This window comes from Colius striatus, chromosome 4 (assembly GCF_028858725.1).
Source record: "Colius striatus isolate bColStr4 chromosome 4, bColStr4.1.hap1, whole genome shotgun sequence".
In the NCBI taxonomy this organism is placed as follows: domain Eukaryota; kingdom Metazoa; phylum Chordata; class Aves; order Coliiformes; family Coliidae; genus Colius; species Colius striatus.
Genome location: NC_084762.1, coordinates 53,593,934 through 53,609,832, shown reverse-complemented (window position 1 = coordinate 53,609,832; position 15,899 = coordinate 53,593,934). Strand labels below are relative to the sequence as shown.

General features: G+C 39.7%; 1 protein-coding gene across 2 annotated transcripts in view; it reads right to left on the bottom strand.

Annotated features, from left to right (window-relative positions):
• The window catches only part of SPIDR (scaffold protein involved in DNA repair), a 202,150-nt gene that overhangs the window by 45,400 nt on the left and 140,851 nt on the right, over nt 1-15,899 (bottom strand). The window lies entirely within an intron of this gene.

Sequence of the window (15,899 nt, the reverse complement as noted above, 5' to 3'; positions counted from 1 at the left end):
TTTAGGCAATATCAACATTTAGCATCCACAAACTAAAAACCTGTTTCATGTCACAGGGCATTCGGTGGAGATACCAGATCAAGGTGTATCTGACCTACACAACTGATTCCCCAGTCCTAATCTGTAGTAAAATGTTCCCTCTCCTCCCTTATAACTGTGATGGCAAAATAGGTTGAGGCAACATGACAAATCAGATCAGGGAATCGATCTGGCTCTAACAAGCAAATCTCAGACATTAAAGTATTTTAGTTGCAGTACTACATTCAGCTCTGGAGTCCTTAGCACAAGAACAACATAGACCTGAAGAGAGACACAAAAATGTTCAGAGGGACTGAACACCTCTCTTATGAAGACAGGCTGAGAGAGTTGGGGTGGTTCAGGCTGGAGAGGAGAAAACTCTGGGGAGACCTTATAGTAGCCTTCCACTAGGCCTGTTATGATAGGATGAAGGGTAATGGTTTTAATCTAAAAGAGGGTAGATTCAGACTAGATATAAGGAAGAAACTTTTCACGATGAGTGTGGTGAAGCCCTAGAAAAGGTTTCCCAGAGAGGTGGATGATGCCCCAACCCTGGAAACATTCAAGGTCAGGTTGGAATGGACTCTGAGCAAACTGAGCTACTTGAAGATGGCCCTGCTCATTGCCTGGGGGTTAGACTAGATGACCTTTAAAGGTCCTTTCCAACCCAAACCGTTCTATGATTCTATTTTTCTTCTGCACAGGTCTTAACACCACAGACTTAACACCACAAACAGCTGTTCCAGCTCAACTGAATGGACACCCTGGCATGTAGCAGTGGCAAGACAGTTCACAGGGAGAAGAGAGGTGGGAAAGTGGACGTTGCATTTAGAGAAAAAGAAAATAATTTATCACAGACTTCTTCAACAAGAGATCACAGCTTTGGTCATATACAAGACGAAGCAGAAAAACAAATGGGCTTTCTGCCACTGCGTGAAGATCCATCACTACCCTCCTGCCTGAAGTGTTTATCCTTTGGCTTGGTTTGATGGAAACATTGGTCTGAACCCTCCTACCTTCTAAGAACAATTGCTGTAAGAATAATTTACACAAAATATTTACATAAATGATAGCATACAATATAACAACAGAAACATTTCACATTTCAGTTTTATAACTGCAGAAGAGACAGACCAATTTAAAAATGTAAGCTACCTAAAAGGAACAGCAGAAATACTTCAAAAATACTGAAAGCCAGTCTATTAGAAAACATACTAGAAACTCTATACAAAGGTTACTTTTTTGCATATTTTAAAATTCATTTAGTCTTTTCAGTGTGCCAATGTGCATTTACAGCTATACACAACAAAACCAGACAAACACATAGCCTAATTTCCCCTAGCAGAATTAGTTCACCAACACTGAATATCTAAAACACAGTCTTCAGAAGTGAAGTCTGTGCTTTCAGATTCAAATCTCAATTTGTGTCCAAGTGCCAGCCACTACACTTCTGAGTCATATTTCTTCTGATGTATCTTCCAAACAGTTTAATGAATTTGTCCAACTAACCTAAAACTTCAAATGGGAATGCTGTTTAATGGTCTTTACTGACTTGCTGTTTTATTTAGAAATCTATTTTATTTTTAAATTGTTTTAAAAAAAACCCCATCTAGTGATATCTGCAACTGTTGAACTACGCTAGAGTGAAAAATGACTGTGTTCAAATTCACTTCAGTACTTCCTGTTCTCAGACTGAGGCAGATCAGCTGGTAAATGAGACTGTTGCAAACACTGTTTCCTTTAGTTTATCACTTTATACTTGCAAGAATTATGGACAGTTAAATTTTTATTTTTACATAATAAGCAAAATACTACCTATTTGAATGTTTTACAATCAGGAGGTAGTGACAAAACCAGCAACATCTTTCTTGATGATTTAAAGGCGGGAAAAAAAACCCATGTTTGCTGTTTTTAAAGAACTAAATAGATATAAACTGTCAGACTCTGGGTCATCACTAAGCATAGGCCAGAGTATTGGCACAAATGACTGTGTTGTGAAGCCTACAAGCTTTATTTGGTTTTTAGTTCACATTCCTCTAGAGTGAGACATTCTTAATTTGGGAGAGCTACGGGTAAACATTTATGGGAAAAAATTATTAAATATTTCCTTTCACAAAGGTAGCAGGCAAAATAAAACCAGAAACAATCTCTCCACACAATACAAAGGTGGTCTTTAACTACCAAAATTCAGCAAAGTGAGTGAGGTATCTGTGCTCCCTTTTGACAGGCACTTGGAGCTTTTACTGTTTAAGAGACTAATCTTCCCTCCACCATTTAGCCTTCACAAACTCATACTATGTTTATTTTCAGATAGGGACAGCATTATCCATATATGAATATGCATATCAAATAGGCTGCTCCATCATATGGAGACAATGGCAATTATCTGCATCCTATGTACACTTGCACTTAGATTTAACATTACAGAGGAAGTGAAAATACTTACAAGGGTAATGATACTTATTACAACACCTGATGTAATACGTAACTACTGGTCACTTTCCAAACCTCTCACTGAACTCCAGTAGCCTCTGAGAGCTGTTTGTTGCAATTCAGTTTATGACACAACGTTTTAAATGTTCTTACTGAAGATTTTCTCTCTAAATATGAAACATGTTCTACTTGCAGATGATTTCAGAATTTTAAACAAATATGAAGCACAGTTTATTCACCCCGGTGAAGGAAGTCATCTTGCAGATGGGACTGAGGCTTGAGAGGACAATATGCACAGTTGTAACAAAAGGCAGAATACAGGGTTTTCTCTTGAATTTAACTCTTGGTGTTACATCTCATTTGTCTAAGTTTGAGAAGTCTACAGGAACACCTAAGAATACATTTCAGATGTGTTTTGATCAGTGAGTGTGGAAAGTAGAAACTCACGCTAACTCTACAAGCAGGAACACGTCAGCCTGACTGTATGTGGATCAGGGATACCAAAGTTCTCTTCCTCCTCTGAACAAAGTAAGATACAGACTTTCTTCACAGAAAATTCAAATGTCTGCACATCAGCCCTGCTGTACTTTGAACCATATCTGGCTTGTAACTAATGAAAAAAACAGAAGATTGCCTTCCCCTGTTCCTTATATTTCCAAAAGGATGCATGCCAAAGGGATCTTGAGATGAGAGAGACCAAATGCCATGTCCTGCTTTCGTGGGCATGCAGATGGATTGCATTACCAAGAAAATTATATCTCTCACTTTATTATCCCAGGACTAAACCTGCACCATCTACAGCTCCTGACTTCAACAACTGTAGAATAAGACTTCCATTACGCAGACCTATTCCAAACATGCAGTTAACCCAGGAGCAGTTCCATGAGAAATGCTTAATATTGCCATAATTATGGTAGTTTAAAGCAAGAAGGTAGAAGAAGGTAGTTTTACAGAAGAAGAAGAAAAAAAAGAATTATAAGAAATTATTTATTTTAGGATTCCCTTAATGCAATTACCTCAATTCTTGTATTTTCCCACTTTGTCAGTAACATCAGGAATTTTTAGCAGAAATACAGAGTGACTAAGTGGAAAGACAAAGAGACTAAAATCCTGACAATGCAATAGAGACTTTTAAAGTCCTACAAGACAAAGAGTTTGTTGGGTCTATTTAATGAAAAAAATATCTTCACATAGGGTTCACTTCACATCTCCTTCCATTTCGCTCATAACACACCTATAAAAGCTTTAAAATGTTATTTTACTCAAATAAGGGTTTCTTCAATTACTCATAAAGAATTATTCACTCTTGGTGAGTGGTTTCTCCCAACTTAGGAGAGCAACATAGAATATGTTTCTGAAGTGGGGCAATCCCAGCAACCCAAAGATGAGCAATGTAGGTGCACACAACCTCTGAGAGAGCAGATGAGGGGAAGAAAAGGAAGCAAGGTCAAATCTCAAGTCAATCCACTGTGAAAAACAGCTAAACTGGGGTTTGAAGAATTCCTTGACAAAAAAAGCAAAACTGCAATACCCAGCAGCCCTCTCCCTCCAGCCCCTCTAAGTAATAAATAGTTGCTCTCAACTATAACCACACTTGTTTACACAGTTTCTCCTACTTGCCCTCATTATCTGTTCAGTATTAATCATTACCTGATTAATAAATTGTTGCTCAATTACCACTCACCCCAATTCTCATCAATTAATCCTAGACACACCTTTCAAACCACACTAAAAAAAAAAAAGAATGTTCATCTCCTCCTCTTCTTTTCCCACATCTCCTTCTCCTCCTTCCTTTTCCCCATCTCCCCTAGATTAACACATTCTGAGATTTATTTTCCTGTATCAGATCCGAGAACTAGCGAGTCCTCTACACTTTGTTTAAACAGGGCAAATAGGAGGCACTTGCCCAAGCTTATCCTCTGCACAGAGTATTCTGCTCTCACCTTTTGGAACACTGACAGTGACTGCTGCAATGTTTCAGTTCCAGTTGAACTCCTTAAAAAGCAGTCCCAAGTTTCCCATTATCCTTTGACTCTCATTATTCCTCCAATATTACTCTTTGGGGTTCTTTTAATCTCTCAGCTCCTTTCAGAGAAGCAACTCCATAGGCCAGCTCAGTTCACTTGTTCAGATTCATCCTGAATGAACAAACTGCTTTAAACGTGAAACAGTCAAAAGAAATACAAATTCCTGAATAAAATTCTAATCACCATCCTGCCCTATTCCACATGCTCTGTAAGTGATACACATTGTATGTCATATGCCAAAATTATTTGTATATAGCATTGACATTTTTTTATGTTCGCCACAATATTTGGAATACCACACTACACAGGGTGCAAGAAGATAAGATCATTAATGTAAGCAAAATATGACCTTACAAGTGTGTAAATCCCTTATTTGCGTATGCAAGAGAAGCAGCTGTGAGCATCAGTACTGTCTGTATCTGCAATTATTTGCTTTATGCCACATCAATTCTGCAAACAAATGGTGACTATTTAGCAATATTAATCTCTTTCTATTGTACAATACTGAACTGAGGAGAGAGAGAAAGATAAGGCTTTAAAGCCCATGGATAAATAGTATACTGACTGCAAACTAACTAGTATAGAAACGTCATGTTTGTCCTGTGAGAACAGAAATCCGTGGTTGAAAAAAAGAGCAGAAAATGGAAAAAGCAGCCTGATCCAAAACTTGGAACTGCAAGAGGCTTTGCTGCTCTGGGAGAAAAGATGGGTCTAGAAAGAATAAGGAAACAGTTTATGTGTATCATTCATAGGTATAAATATACAAATAAACCCCACACATTCCAAGTCCTATTGGGGTTCTTATCCATGAGACAAATATAAATAAGACTTACTAAACCTTCCTGTCTTAGTAATCTCAAGGTGACAAGGTTAAATACTCCGAAATCAACAGACGACACATTCAGTTTTTAGTATATATATACTGCACTGTGGGAAATCTGGCATTACATCTCTTTTGAGCATTTTGCACCTGTGCTTTTCAACATATGGTCAGAGAATATTTGTATTAGTAGGGTCTGTAGTTTAAACAGTCTGTTACCATTTGAATTGGGGAATATTTGAGTCCCACTGCTGGGTAAGAGTGGAGAGCTGTCAGCTTTGGGTCTGGCTCTAGGTAACTGCCACCCAAGTTGCTGCTTCACACACGTGGAAAGTATCATGTGATACCCCTACAGAGATGGCTGGACCAGTGTGGCCCATAATCTAGTTTGGAAGATGGTTTGAGACAAGCCTTGTTCCAGCTCTCTGTCTCATCTTGAAATATTTCTCACCTCAGGTAGCATGAGCCTCTTGGGCTGGAGTAGGAAAGTCTACCTCTTATCTCTCTCCCCTTTCTCCCTTTCCAACCCCAACTGTTTCCATGGTAGAGCCAGCTGTAGCTGCTGCCAAAGAAAACAAGGCATTTTCCTACCTTGAGGGCATTCCCCTTTGAACATCAAAAGTCTATAGCAAACAATGGAGTTGAAACAGCTTTGCAAATAAAAGGTCATAAGAATTTTTCATAATGGAAAATATCAGACTACCTAGAGGCAGAGGTTGCTTCCAACTCACGAAGAACACTGCACATGCATGCAATTACACTTAGTTTTCAGCTGAACTAGCCTTTGCTGAGATATTGCATGGTTCCAGTGATGTGACTCAAATTCATCCTCCCTCTAGTCATTTTGTAATCACCTTAATTGTCAGGTCTTAAAAATAATAGATTTTAGTTCTCTGGGAAGGGAATACACTTTAAGAACCCAAGCAAGCTGTAGGGTTATTCTGAAATAGCAGTTCACAAGCTTAAGGAGTACACAAAGTAGGGGAAAGGAGAAGGGCATGTGCTACTGGAGAGCTTCAGGGAGAAGAGTAGAGCATGTGATAAGCTGTTGATGGAGCTGTGCTTTGCAAGCTCTAGCCAAAGGACAAATGAGCAACACAGAGACCCCTTGGCTGCCAGGAGCTACTGAACCCATACTAGAGGCCTCCATGGAGAATTGGCAGGATAGGATTCAGCAACAGCAGGAGCCACATGTTCTCTGGGCTCCTGCTCCATGCCTGTGCATACACCCTGCCCTGCGAGCACAGCACTCTTCCATGGGGTCACGTTCCTCTGTGGCCGCCCTGGCCTCTGTCGCACAAATGTCACCTCCACCCCATGTCTCCACAGCATCAGCACTGGCATCCCTGCCTCCTCCTCAAGCATGCTCCAGTAGGCTTCCCTCTCTCCTGCCTCTCAGAAGCAGAAGGGTTGGCAGGAAGTCTGTGATACCCAGAGTGCTGCTGCTATGAAGATAAATAGAGAACTCTTAGTCCTAGACCAAAAGCAGAGATGGAAAGTGACCCAAGAAGCATTTAGAGTGAAAAATACTGGACAAGCTATCGCTCAACAACTTTCTGGCAGTAACCCTTAGCTAGACTAAAATCCCTTCAGATGTGCATTACAAAATAATTTTACTGTGGGAAATTTTAAAAGAGTTTAAACATGCAGCCCAGATATTTGGCATTCACCTCCCTGTGATTTCTGCATACAGGTACACCTTCAGCAAAGAGAGAAACAACTATCTGCATTTTTCTGCATTGCTGAGATAGTGGAGGAAGAGAGTGGGGGGCATGGGTTGAATGCTCAGGATTGTCAGGACAACTCTTTATGTCGAAAATCAAAATTGTCATAATTTCATAATAAAACAGGCCTGCTTTGGATTTCTTTTTAATTTTCCTACTTCCCTGTTGGAGAGTTTAGCAGACACAAGCCAGAAGACTTGATGATTGGAAGCATAGTTGAGCACTTGCTCATTAAAACAATTAACTCTACCGCATCTTTCACATATCACCATCCTGCCAACTCCCATGGGAAGTTGCCCAGCAAGACCATTGCTCTCACTTACTGCCTGCAGACTCTCCCAAGATTTCAACATCTACCTGTACATTCATCCTTGACTTAAAGTGCCCAGTATGGGAACATTCCTCCAATCTTGCCTTTGCTTCTTCTTCCCCACTTAGAAAAGCCTGGTCAGCCAACATTTTCTTTGCAACGGGATGAAGAAAACCTGCAAATTTGACTAATGTCAAGAACATTCTCAAATACACTTGAAGAGGTACTGCTGAGAACAAAACATCTGAGGTTTTAGTTTTTAAATGTGGTGAACTGAGAAAATGGGACTTAGATTGATGAAGGAAATTGGTAGTTAAAAGTCATTGATAACTGGGGGGAAAAAAAACCCCAATCTACTAATTAAGATATTGTCAAAGTCACCGGTTTCCATTGGATAGTTTTGAATGCTCAACATGAAGTGGCAATTGGTTTTTAGACACTGTAACTTGCATTTTAGCAGAGATCATAAATTTGGATTAGCCTCAAAGATTAAAACAGCTCAACATTTACAAATAGAAATTGAAAATATTGATAAATGGCACCAACAGACCAATTTTTTTTTCACTCCTCTGCCATAAGGTACACATCCTAATCATCACGGAAATGTCTAGAAACCTTAATCAGGTACATGCCCTGTCAGATTAGGCATGAGATACACTGAAATTTACATAGACTGCTCACATGCTTTTAAAAAATTTTATTTTAACATATGAATGGAACAAATGTGTGTGTGTGCACGTCATGTAAATATCTACAGAAATCAGTGATAATTTCTCCCACTGTCTCTTCTCTCTATTAATGTTGTAGTGTGTATGGATAGCTTTCCCAGCCACACCAACAAGGTCTCTGACATCAATATATCATTAAAGCTCTCACTTCTTCAGCAGTCATTTTATTTGTACATCTGTACGTGAGATCTAAAATATAATAATGCATGTATACAGAGAGACAAAAGATGCATTAAGCTATTTTGCAAAAGGGGCCAAAGGAGTTTTCTGGCAATCAGTCAGTACAAGAAGTAAGGAATATAGTGAATAGATTAGATAAAATTAGTAGCTGTCAACCCAGTACTGCCTGATGACAGAAACTGCAGCTTTATCTCTCTTCTATCCATGCTTCCCACATATCACGTGTCTCATTAGGATGTTATGGACAGAACACACAGGAAAACCATCAGAAAAAGCTATAAAGAAAAATCAGGAAAATACTCCTGCCAGATTTGGCCAAAAAGATACAGTTACAGGGCATAATAATGTACTATCCTACACTATCACAGCATTTGAGGACTGGGAAAATGCATGCTGTAACCAGGTGCACTGACAGGGCCAGAAATGCCTCCTTATTTCCAAACACATGTTATTTGTGTGTTGGAAAAACTAGCAAGACCCATAAACTGAAGAGAACAGATGACTGACTCAGGGAAGAGACTGGTCACTCAATATTTGGCTCTGTTACGCTGGAGTTTGTTAAATAAGATGTAACAGAAGCATGGGCTTTAAGAAAACATGAAAAACACCTTTGCCAAATGTTTAGTGGAGAAAGACATTGCTTTTTAGGCTACATAGTCCTGTAATACAGTATCTGACATATCAATCCGTGTCCACAATTTGCAAAGCTAACAGCACAATGTTGACTGTGGGAAAATTCTGTTGGATAAAATTGCTTTCCTGATTCTCCATATGCTCCCAGCTAAGTTCTTGCACAGAGGTTTAAGTTTCAGCTGCAAGAGTACAAGGAATAAATGAGAAAAGACACTGAATAGCATAACACTCATTTTAAAAGAGGCCCAAGGGCCAGCACCACATAGGTAACTTCCACCTACATAACAAAAGCTGCTTATGAAGCATTTCAAAGAATAGCAAATACGAACAAAAATGTTTTCTGTCAGATCACAATGAACAAAAGTCTCCAGCAGATTTACCAAATGGTGTAAAACATTCGAGCACAATTTTGCTGGTTTACATTGAAAGGAAGAACGTGTGCACATCAAAGCTTGATTTTGCCTAAGCAAGAAATTACTGTTCTGGCCTCCAAAAGACCAGCTGACTTTGGAATTGGAATAAACTGCACGGTCTTGATCCACACTGGTTTTAACCAGTGATCCACACTGGTTTTAAAGGTAATAGCCAAATCACAGAAAATGCTCTTCAGGGAAGTCTAGGTACTGCTGATAGAAGTCTTCCCACCTGTATTTCAGCTTTAGGCACTGAACACGCATAATTCATGAGCTGTGCTTCCACAGTTTCACAGGGCTTTCAAGAGCTTGTCACATTCTTTTCAAGTGGATCATTAAGGGTGGTGTACCTAAATGGATGGGTGGGGAAAATTTATTTGAACAGGAGATTAGAAGTGATTCAATTTTGGGAGATAACCTGACTTTTTGTCTTGGTGAGACTACAATTCAACCATGTGAGTTGACATTGGCAAGTGGGGCTACTCAGCAGCTTCACATACAGATACTGTCATGTAGATGAAAACGAATGGCACTACAAAGCTTCTCTTTGTGAACCATAAAGGTATAATTCTGACTATGATGGCTGATGTAATCAATGTTTTCATGAGGAGGCTAGGCTTAACAAGGCAAACTAAAGCTTTTCAGAATGAACATTTGAATTCCTCTGGACTGAAGAGTTCATCACTGACAAAGATAAGAAGAATGGAAATCTATGCTGAGAATTCACGCTGTTTTACAACGGCTCAGGAATCTTCTCTAGTCTCTGAAAAGCACACTCAAAGTAGAGACAAAAAGACCTGGGAAAAAGAGGAGTAGAAACAATGGTCTTCAGTGTAATCTACCTTCCTCAGGAGAAGAAAACTTGAGAGAGAAACCAGTCCCAAAATTTTCCATTCCAAAGCTTTAACTATTAAAATTACTAAATTAGCTGTGAGAAAGCAATAAGATCATTCCACACCTTCTACAGAAATGCAAAGCAGAGGGTAGACAAAATTTCCTGCTTCTTTTTTCAGGCAGCTCTACCATTGCCAGGACCAACAGAGCTGTCAGAATTGTGTGGGGAACACTAACTGACCAGGAAAGGAAAGTGTCCTATTAACGTAAATACCAGAGACCATGGTGCTTGTCATTATTGGAGCTATAAAAACAGCACTTCTTGTGCCTTCCTCATTCTCTGTTTTGCAGTTGCTTTTGTTATTTATTTTAAATATCCTTCTGACTAACTCTCTGCCAGAAGAGGGGAAAAAAAAAAAAGGAAAAGAAAAAGCAAGAACTGGGAGAAACCAGAGAAGGACAGCTGAGCCATCAATTCGTCTGGGCCAAACCCTTCGATCCAATTCATCCTGTGCTACTGCCAGCCACTTACATCATTCGCAGCAAAAAAATGTAGCAGTCCAAACTGGTGTGTTCAAGACTTGCAGGAATACTGCTTATTCCAGACTCATCCTAAAAGCTAAACAGAAAATACTTCTTGTATCTGCGCAGCTGCGGAACATTATTATAAAAGAATAGTTTTCAAACAAGCAATAAGCCATTTAAAGATGCAACTCTTGTGATGTGCCATGCTATAGTTTTTAAATACAGAATCCCCTCAGACCCTGGAAAATTTGTTCATTAAAAAGGTGCATGCTGTTCTAATATATATCCTATGTCAGCACAAACAGCCTTCATGTAAACACACAGCCATGAGTACCATGAGTAACAACTCTGTTTCCATCAGAAGCCCTTTATCCTGCGTAAGAGGTCTGCACGCTAATAGATGTCCTAGGCTAATGCTAACTAGCTACAGCTGGCTCGCAGCTATAAAAAGCATTAATGAAAACATAAATACTAACTTCTCCACTTCCCTCAGTCCGTACGTCAAGGCTGCGCAAAGGCACCACTTTCCAAGTGGTCTGTGTGAATGAACTGGCTGCTCTGAACCAGCTCGCTCTGGTTCTCCAAAGTTTGTTTACTGAACAGCGTGTGCAGAGACACACTGAGCATGGGGGACACAAGTGGAGAGACAAACCACGTGCCTGCCCGCCTGCCCAGCAAATCCTCCTGCAACCCCAAGCCCTGGGCTTCCAGTGACAGCTCGCATAAAGGAGGGAAATACCTATTAACCAAAGGACTGACCTATGGGCATAAAAATGACAGAATGCACTGAAGCTGAACACAGCCTCCTTCTCACAGGATCTTACTGTGCTTTGCCATAATATTCCTTTCCTTTGCTGCACCGCTGTTACAAATTCAGTTGTAATAAATAATGCCTGCAGTGACATACACAAACGAAATTTCACACACTTCAGAGTTCTGCGTGCTCCCAAAACTTACTACAGGATTTATATTTTTTGCTATAGGCAATATAAAACAAAATTGCAGAAAAAAAGGAAAGTCTACATATCCAGTACATATATAGAAAAGAAAAAAACACAAATTTCTACTTAACGTTAAAAAAAGGATGCATGCAACTCCAGGGTTACAAATTCAGACCAAAACATCAGATTACTGAAGTGCTACAACACTCAGCAACTTTTATTCAACCATGCTGCGCACACACACACAATCTTCATTATTCTTCAACCACTGGACTGTTTATCTGCTATTTTTGAATGGTTGGTTTTATCCCAAAAGCAGATACTCTGTCACTTTCTGCTTCTATGTATAGTGACCTGGTCACAGCAGGTGACCTCAGACAGAGACAAACCCTTCAGGTCTCTGCTGAGAGGTCAGGCACATGTCCTTGCTACCCACTCCATGAGGCTAATCACAATTCCTTCTAGTCCTGTGTTTACTGGTTCCTAAGAACTATTGCAAGCCAGCATTGTATGAACATTAGCCCACCTTAAAGGAAAAAGAGGAGGCTTCCTTTAAAAGCGTATACAGCATGCAACAGCACTGCCTGCTTTCAGATTTATTTTTCTATTTTAAAACATTGGATGTGTATGTTAAAACTTCAACTTCTGAAATCCAACCAATATAAGCAGGAATCACACCCAGCTTTTTTTCATTTTTATAAAGGAAATCCATTTATATGCCAGGCTGAACAGGAAATTTTTGGTTCTTCACCCAAAAAGCTTAGAAAGACTCAAAAGTACATTTTAAAAAAACATACCTTATTTCCAAATACCATGATTCTTCATTCTCGTGGTTTTGCTCAATGCATGACTTTAATTTCCTCTGATTTGCACTACCCAAGCAGCAAGTGCAACCAAGTGGGTCACCCCCAAATCCAGCTTCTACGTATTTAATAGGGATCAAGCTAAGGTTAGAACAGAACCTATTTATCTATGCAGGAGTTTCCTAAATCTAACATACAGGTGTTACCCAACGTGGTGCAATCCTTTGCAAGCATTTAAAAATAGGCTGTCACATTGCAGTTTGTTGATTTGCTGAAGTTACATCCTCTAAATCAGATGCGGCGCCTTTTTGCTTTGAGTTCTCTCCCTTCTCCTCAGTGTGTATAACTTGTTTTTCAACTCATTTTGTACAAATTCATGACCTTAGCTGAGTCCATGCTCACTTTCTGTCTGAAAGCCACCAATTTTCCTGACTATTGAGGCACCCACTTCAAATATGTGTTTTCTCGGGATGTTATTGCTGAAATTCTCCCCCAAACAGTCCAAATATGGAAGTTGACTCAGAGACACGGAAGCACCTAGGTATAGATGAACTCCTATCACAGATATTTTTAATCACAACTGAACCGTCCAGGCTGCAGTAAAAAAGTCTGGGCAGTTTTCAGCTCCCTTGAAAAGCAATGATGCACTTGCAATTAAATAGAAATCAAGAAATTAAAACCACTTTTCCAAATAATAGGCACTGAATGCTTTTGCTACCAAGCTCTTCTACTTCCCATTTACATAATGTTACTATGATCAGTTAATTTATAGCTCTACGTTGAAGATGTGACACAACTTCTTGTTCCGATCAAATTAATTTCCTTGTACATTTTTCCTCATGTCAGCTACAATTTACAAATCTTGGCATTTGTTCAAAGGCTGAGGAAAATGCATAATCCCATCATTATAGGACAAAGACAAGTACATCTGTAGCTGTTGTGGCCAGATTATATTTCAGTTCAATAGTGGGGAAAGTTGCTGCCTCAGAAGAGGAAATCCATGGCAGGAGGTATACAGGCTCAAGGGAGACGAGGCAGATAGAAAGGTAACTCACACAAAATAGGATTTTAATACCTTATGACCACTCTTGTATTCCTCATACGAAGATCTCAGCTCCACGCATTACTTCCTTCTCCCATAACCTATCACACACTCCCACACATGGGGCTCCACTTCCATGATCTCAACTACGCTTTCCACCTTTGTAAAGCTATGACTCCATTGCAGTCTCATATCCCACCTCACTAGTGGTGTGTTCCTTACAGTTCCTCCATTCATTCACTCGGAAACAAAAGTGAACATCTCCTTGCTGGCAGAGTTCCTGCAGCATGTGCTGAATGGGGACCATGACTGCATAGCTATGGAAGGAACCATACCCCACCTGTCAGGCAGGCACTCCCAAGTATGTGCCTGCCTTCGGTCTAGAATAGTTGGGAAACTACTGACAAATATGCAATAATTTCATACTTTTATAATAATTTCCTTAAAGCCGTCTTCCTAGGTAAGAATGATGATGCTGTACAGGAGAAGACAAGATGAGATCATGCAGTGACAGCACAAGTTCCAAGTGTCAAATTGCAGCACAAATGCATGGAAAGTGGAAACACTCTAGGGTCTTCACTGCGTCTTGCACTGGAACTTCACTACCACCTGCTAGCTACATTTGTGTGTATGTGAAAAACAGCAGACAACAGCTTCCCGGGCAAAGGACCCAGCACAAAGCCATGATAAGCCTGTCTGCTGCTTTCACTTCCATCTTTGCCTCTCTCCTTCCACAGCTGCAGACGCAAGGAAGGCTACTGGCAGCAATCAATACCCTCCCCCCACCTCTCAGGTGCTGATATGAACTCAGTTTTCAGACACAGCCCTTACACTTCTAGTTGTACAGATCAATTAAGTGCCTCCTGGCTGGAGTAAGCAGCTGCACAAAAATATTTGCAGCTGGCTGGTGGTAACTGCCTGATGGCTCAGATTAGCACCTCCAGAAGGGCAGGATCTGGAGCTGCTTCTATGAGATCCTTCTCAATGACTGGCGTACCACCAAAAGTAAGAGTGCCAGAGTTGGAAAACTAATGATATCGAGAAGTAGGGAAAAAAAAAGGAAAAAAAGAGAAAAAGGTATATAAAATCCCGTTAGCATGTGATATTGAATGAAGCGCTGCCCACAACTCAAACTTGGCCAAAAATTACACTTTGCACCTTTATGACATCATTCTTGGTCCGTTTAAATGAGAAATCTCTCTGAAACATAGTTTGCATTCAGTCCCAGCCTTAAGCACTTGTAAAGCAGACTGTTCAGAAAAGCTCACACTGCAGCCAAACACAGGCCTTAAGTGTTCAAATCCAGTAGGCTACAAAATCATTCCTTAACATATATCAGGCAGTATGTATCAGGTGAATAATTTCCCTTTTTCTTACTGTATGACTAAAATTACAAAAATAATGAAATCTCCCTTAACTACAATTCCACTTGAGTCCTCACACTGTGAAGTGTAATACACAGTAAGCACATCCTAGGCTATTGCTCATCATTTTTTCTCATTTGAGGAGTAAGTTCTCCAAACTTTGTGAAGCCCCCTTTAGCCAAAGAGGCAGTTGAGGCATTAACTGAAATGAGTTTGAATACAGCACGCTGCAGATCCCCACCCAGTGTAATGTTGCTGACTGCCTTTGGCTGAGAGAAATTGAACAAAACCTGCAGGCACTGCAGCCAGTCAAGACTGGCACATTAGCATGAAGACATTTCTACGTTACAAACCAATTTTAAACCACAGTGCTTACCGAAAGAACTAATTAAGATTGTCTTCTCTGAGCAGGTTTATTTTATTCACATTGTTTGCTGTATGTTAATCTTTTGTATTCTATAAAATAAAGTGTATAAAAGCTTAAGATATAGATGTACAGGCCTATGTCCCACCAATTTCATCCCTTTCAAAGCCTGCCTTGTCTTAATTACTAGAGTATGTCTATAATTTTAAAACCACATAGAACAGTGTATTCCTGACTCCTGGGGACAAAAGGGCTCATTTCTCCCAAAAAGAGTATGTTCATAGTGCCTTTCCAAGGAGTATTGGTTTGTTATATCCAAACAGAAGCTTTTATAAAGCTGATGACAAAAATTTGTTTCTAAGAATCTTCCTTTTCAAAAATCTGCTATCGTATTAAAACTATGCTGATGTTTCTTGTTACATACATGGATATACAGAGATGCACAAGTTTCTATGAGGATAATTTAGGCTATGGATACAAAGAGTGTTCACCTGCCCAAGTTACACAAAAATTATGTGCAATATTTGGGTGGTTGAATTTCTCTCCTAACTATTAGCTCAGCATGTGTCCATCTAGGCATTTATAACATTTATGAATTACATGATCCTTGCCTTCCATACCATGGTAGCAGGAAAACAAACCTCAGAGACACAATCTGTTTTTTACAAAAGTTTCTAAGAGCTTCAGCATGACTTTTAACACTTCCTCCAGCTCAGGACTGAAGTCATGTAATCGGTGGA